Raw genomic sequence first — 6,000 nt, forward strand, 5'->3', positions numbered from 1 at the left:
TTAAAAATTATTGCCAAATTACTATATGATGGTATCTTACTGTGATTTTAATTTGCATTTCCCTTATTACAACTGAGACTGGACATCTTTTGCATTGCTTATAAGCTATATGTGTTTATCCGCTGTGAAATTTTATTTATTTTCCCCATACATTCTGTTATTTGCCATTTCATAAAAGCTTTTTAAAAAACAAACATTTTGCATACTGATCACTTGTCACATATATGTAGCAAAAAGTTGCATTTGTGGTGTTTTTAAAATAGATTTTTGTGAAATAACTTTTTCATGGCTAGTCTCTTCTCAAAGTAATAAAAGTATTCTTCTATAGTGCCTCCTAAAAATTGGAAAGTTTGGTCTTTTATATTTATATTATCTGTTTGATAATGATTATTGCCCATATGTCCTCAAGAGCCAAGCAAATTAATTTTTCATTTTTCAATGTGATTCTGAAAGGAGGCCATTTAGATTACTAAAAATGAGAGTACTACCTTTAAAAAAATGGTTTATTTAAAACTCTAAAGTGATTCCATAATATTTATTAGGTTCTTAAAAATAGCTATAAAACATATGCATTTCTAAGCAAATTTGTCTGAGATATTATACTAGCCATATATTTAGGATACAGCGTTCTGTATGCACCACCACATTTTCTATCACTGACTATGAATAATGTCAGTTAAAATGAAAGAAAGGACCTTTTCACCAATAAATAGTCAGAAAGCATTTATTCCTATATATGTAATATGTACATAATACATGTAATTCTATGCACAAGGTTCTGTAGGTTTGGTAATCTACACATGTATCTCCCAAGCTGCATCATAAAATATTTGCCATATATTGTTTAGCAATATCCCTGACAATCTTTTTGGTGTGTTTTTGTTTGTTTGTTCTGCTTTTAGAATCTCTTTAAGATCTCACTTATTATTGGGAGGGGAGAGCATATATTGCCCAAATCTCAAGGACAATGTTCTGTGTTTCTGTTTAAGTTCCCAATTAAATTAATTCTGAAGTTTTCAACTGCTGTTCACAGACCACAGGGCTCTATGTTCATCTCCAAGACTCCTCAGAAGTTCATTAGGTTCAGGATGGACCATCTCACCATAGTTTGAACTCAGAGTGAAAATTCCAGGATTAAAAAAAATAATAATTCAGTATTCACTTGTGGTTTAAAAGGAAACTTGAGAAATTATTCATAGCAGGTGACTTCCTCAATCTCATAAACCCCTAAAACATCTACAATAAATATTATACTTAGTGGTGAAATGTTGAAGAGGTTTGGTGAGAGCAAAACAAGAGTACTTGCTATTATCCACTTACCTTTAAGCTTGTACTGAGAATTTTAACCAGTGCAGTAAATTTAGAAAAAGACATTAAAATTTATAATAAGTGGAAAAACAAAACTGCTATTAGTAGCAGATGAGGTAATTGTCTATGTAGAAAATGCAAAATAATTTACAGATACGTAATTAGAAGGCTGATGGGTATAAATTAATATTCAAAAATTGGAATGTGTAGTATTAAAGACACCATGTATACTATTATAAAAGGACCCTTTATAATAGCATCCAGGTACAAAAGCCTTTAGAAATAAGTTTAACAAACAGGTGTGAGAAGAAAAAATTTAAATGTTATTTAAAGACCTCAGTTTAAGGACTATCAGAGTATTACCCTTGGCAATGTTCTTTTCCTGTTTCTATGCTGGTGTCGGGAGTTTGCATATGATTAATAGTTTAATGTAAGTCCTGGTGAAGACATGCTTAATTCACAGATCAGAGCATTATTAGCTACACAATCTTGGTCAAGTTACTTAACAGCTTATAATTTAGGTTTTCTCACTTCGTCTCTATGAGACTCCATGCTCTAGTTATAGCAAATCACTTCTTGGTTCTCTGAAAATGCCATTTTCTGTTTTGGCTCTGGGTCTTAAAAGATGGAACGTCTTTCATCTCCTCCCCACCTCCTGGCTCAGTCAATAGAGGCTTTTTCTGCACCCTCTATTAATTAGCCAATAAAATGTCATAATAACAATCGTTTCATCTTCACCCAGATTTTGCTAGTGAAAGGAAATGAGGCAAAGAGAAACCAACTGCCTTGCCCAAGGTTATAAAACCTGATAAAGGCAGAGCCAAGTGCCGATGCCAAGACTGTTATCTGCGTTTTCTCCCATTCCCCCCTTCGGGCAGCAAGGCCCGCTCCACCCGGCGCACCCAGCCTCTGGAATGCCGAGGGGGAAGGCTCTGGAAAGAGGCCCTGTGTTTCTGGCGAGGTGCCTTTCTTGCCGTGAGGGTGTAATTCCCAGGCGGAGACATCCTGCCTGCTGCTCCTTGCCAGCTCCGCCGGCCTCCCTTCACTGGTCTCCAGCTTCTGCGATCTTCATCTGGATTTATGCATTCTCTGCACTTTCTGCTTGTTGCCGATGGCAGCAGGTAACTGCTGTGATTTAGTCAGCTCTCCCAGAGTTCACGTGGGGACCCACTACTCCTCTGCCTTTCTGTTTTCCTTTTTAAACGGTTCTCTCAGGTGTCTCAGCCAGGGGCCTTGGTTTCATCACAGGCTGACCCTCTCCCTCTGTTTGCATCCAACTGGGCTCTGGGTCCTGCCATTTCTAACCCTTAACAACTCTCATATGGAACTCCTCTCCCTTCCCTGTGAAATTGCCTTAATTATGCCTTTTATCAGCTTTCACTAGGCTATTGGCATAACTTCTTAACCAGTCCCCGAGACTCCAGGCTGCCCACTCCTGTCAATCTTATTTACTGCAAAGGGATTGCTCTACAGAGCGGATCTCATCAGGTCATTTTTCTAGAGATCCAAGGGCTGTCTATCACCTGTAGTCACTGAGTTTAGGTGGTGTATTAGTTTGCTTGGGCTCCCACAACAAAGTACCACAGACTGAGTGGCTTAACCAAAAGAAATTTATTTTTCCATAGTTCTGGTGGCTAGAAGAAGTCCAAGGTAAAAATGTCCTCAGGGCTGGTTTCTTCTGAGGCTTTTCTCCTTGACTTACAAATGGCTGTCTTCTCCATGTACGCTCACAGAGTCTTCCCTCTGTACGTGTCTGCGTCCTGATCTCCTTTTCTATAAAAACACCAATGACAATGGAATAAGGCCCACCCTAGTGACCTCATTTTAACTTAATTCCCTTTTAAAGTAGCCTATCTCCAAATAAGGTCACATTGTGAAGTACTGAAGCTTAGGACTTCAACATATGGATTGGGGGACAAATTCAATAGTCCATAACAAGTGGCTTACACAATCTGATTCTTTATAAAATTTCTTATTATTTGTTCTTATGATATGCCTCAAAACATGCAGAACACTATTAGCTGGCCCGAGAACTAGCCCAGTCTTCCCTGAGCTTTTCACAGTTTAATAGTCCACTGACAGAAGGATCCAAATTCCCAACTACCTTTATGATCATTTCATAAGCACTCTACTCAACACACTGTTAGTTATTCAGAAGCTAAAACACCAAGCAGGTAAACTGGTTATACTTTTTCATTGAAGAAAAAGTATGTGCACATTATAAAAATTCAAATGGTAAAAATGGTTATATAGTAAAAACAAAAACAAAAGAAACACTCAACAAAAAAATCCCCCAAACCCTCAAACCACTCCCTTCCACTCTGGATCTTCGTTTCCCTTCCCAGAACCTGTAAGTATCATTCTTGGAAAAAAAATATTCTCTATATAAATCAGCCCGTGTGCTTATATGTGTGTGCATGTTGCAGACTACAGTAATACACACACACACACACACACACACACACACACATTTTTTATGGTACACATGGAGAAATACCATGCATACTGTTCTGCACCTTCCTTGCTTTGTTAAAAATGTGTTTTGATGAATGTTTGATTTCAGTGAATATTTTCATATATCTCGGTAGAGGTAGAGAGATGTGAAGCACAGTATTTCATTATTTATTTAGAAAGTTTCATATGGATATAATTAGGGTGCTTCTAGTCTTTCGCTTCTTTTGCTCTAATCTCTGTATCTCATTTCTTTCCCTTGTCTAATTCTACCGTCTAGTACTTCTGAAAATCTGTTTGTTGTATTTTAAAAATACCTGTTGGAAGAACACTTTTCCACATTGACGTTTCTTTTAAAATTGAGCTGGTGAAATTGCATAACGTTTCTAGTCTTTACTTGTCCTTTTTACGATTCTGATCAGAGGATAAATAACTTACCTTGTTTGGAAAGAATGAATCAGACATGCTCAATTTACTACTTCCCTTTTTCCTCTTGGAATCAGGGCCTCCGCGTGTGTGAGGTCCCTCTGGGTCGACATTGCCAGTGACTTGGTGGCTTTCTGCTGATTTGTGGTATTCAGTTGGGAGTCTATTTCGCTTGCATCTCAAGCTATATCTTCCTGTGTCTGTTTCTAGCAATATTAAATACTGGGTTCGATTTCATTTGCCACTCATCTGACCTTTTTTTTCTTTTTTTGTATATGTTTTAGTGCTGAGATGGTTTCTTGAGCTCTTTAGGCACCCCAACAGTAAGTGTGCAGTCATATTTTACTAAGAGTTTTTAAACCTAGAATGGATGTTTAATGCATTCTTGGCAATGACTACAGATAATTTAATCCATTACCAGTTTATTAATATAGGCACATAGTATGTTCTGAATAAATAGTCATTACATTAAATTTTAAAATCACTGTATTGTAAATTCATAAATAAATGCAAAACTGCCTTGACTGTTATATGCTTTCAGGTATGATTCCCAAACTTAACCCTTTTTACACCGTATCAGTTAAAAACCTCAATAAAGAACATCATGGGGATGTGATTTATTCTTTTCTAGTTATAGAGGCTAAGAAAGGGTTTCATTTACACTCAAATATAGTGCCAAAAAGATGTCTTATAAAAGCAATCAATATAGTAAGATCATCTGTGTATATAAATAATGTTATAGTCACCAAAGTAGCCCCTAGACAATGAGGGAGATAAAACAAACATAAGTACAAGGGCAAACCGCTCCCTACATTGTTATTTGCTATTGATATTTGATAAAGTAGTAGAAGTAAACCAAGAATCTCATCTTTGGTTTGAGTTAGAAATCAAATTGCCCTTTGGAGTTCTTTTCTGGGACTGAAGAAAATAGGCCTTTTAAGTTAATTCCTTAGGCTGAGGTTTCTTCTAATACAACATCATGATGGCGATGCATCTTAACATGGGATAAAGAAGTCCTGCTTTGGAAGGGTCTTACATTCATGGAAGTTCCTGGAAATGAGTGTGTAGATTAAAGGTAAGGCTGTGACAGCCAGACAGGCTTGTCTGTCAACCCTAAGTTTGGCACATACTAGCTGTGTGACTTTGGAAAAATTATTTAATCTCTCAGAGACTCAGATTCTATATCTGTAAAATGAGAAGGAAAACCCTTATTAAGCTGTTGTAAGAATTACATGAAGGAAAGGTAATGATGAAACACACAATACCTATGCCAGGAATGTAATAATAAGTTTTCAATAAATATTAATAAATACTGTTTATTCTTAATATTGTTAACATTTATGTTAACTCTCTTCCCTTTATCTCTTCTGTCAGTTAAAACATACATTGTGCCAAATGGATTTTAATAATAGTACAGATAAGTCCACTTAATAACAGTAAGTCAGAACTTACTGTTTCTTACCCATTTCACTGACCCTCTACTTAAGCCTGAATACGTTTTTGTTATGTGACAAGGTAAAACCTAGTTAAATATACGCAGTTTCTTTTTCCTTGGAAATGTGCCATAAGCCTAATATGTAAATAATGCAAAAACTGTTCTTTATGTCCGAGATTTTTTCCAGTTCATAGATTACACTTTCCCCCCTAACAATTTAAGTGGAGATTATTTAGTATAAGAAAAAAATGATTCTGCCATCCACTGCCCACCCCTTTCTAGTTGTAATGACTCAATTAGATTTTCCTGCCTAAGAGAGTTAGAGTCACCAAAGAAATATGAACAATTAAATTTGGCTACTAAGTATTAATAAGGTTTTA

Source organism: Miniopterus schreibersii (genome assembly GCF_964146895.1).
Source record: "Miniopterus schreibersii genome assembly, chromosome: 1".
Classification (NCBI taxonomy): domain Eukaryota; kingdom Metazoa; phylum Chordata; class Mammalia; order Chiroptera; family Miniopteridae; genus Miniopterus; species Miniopterus schreibersii.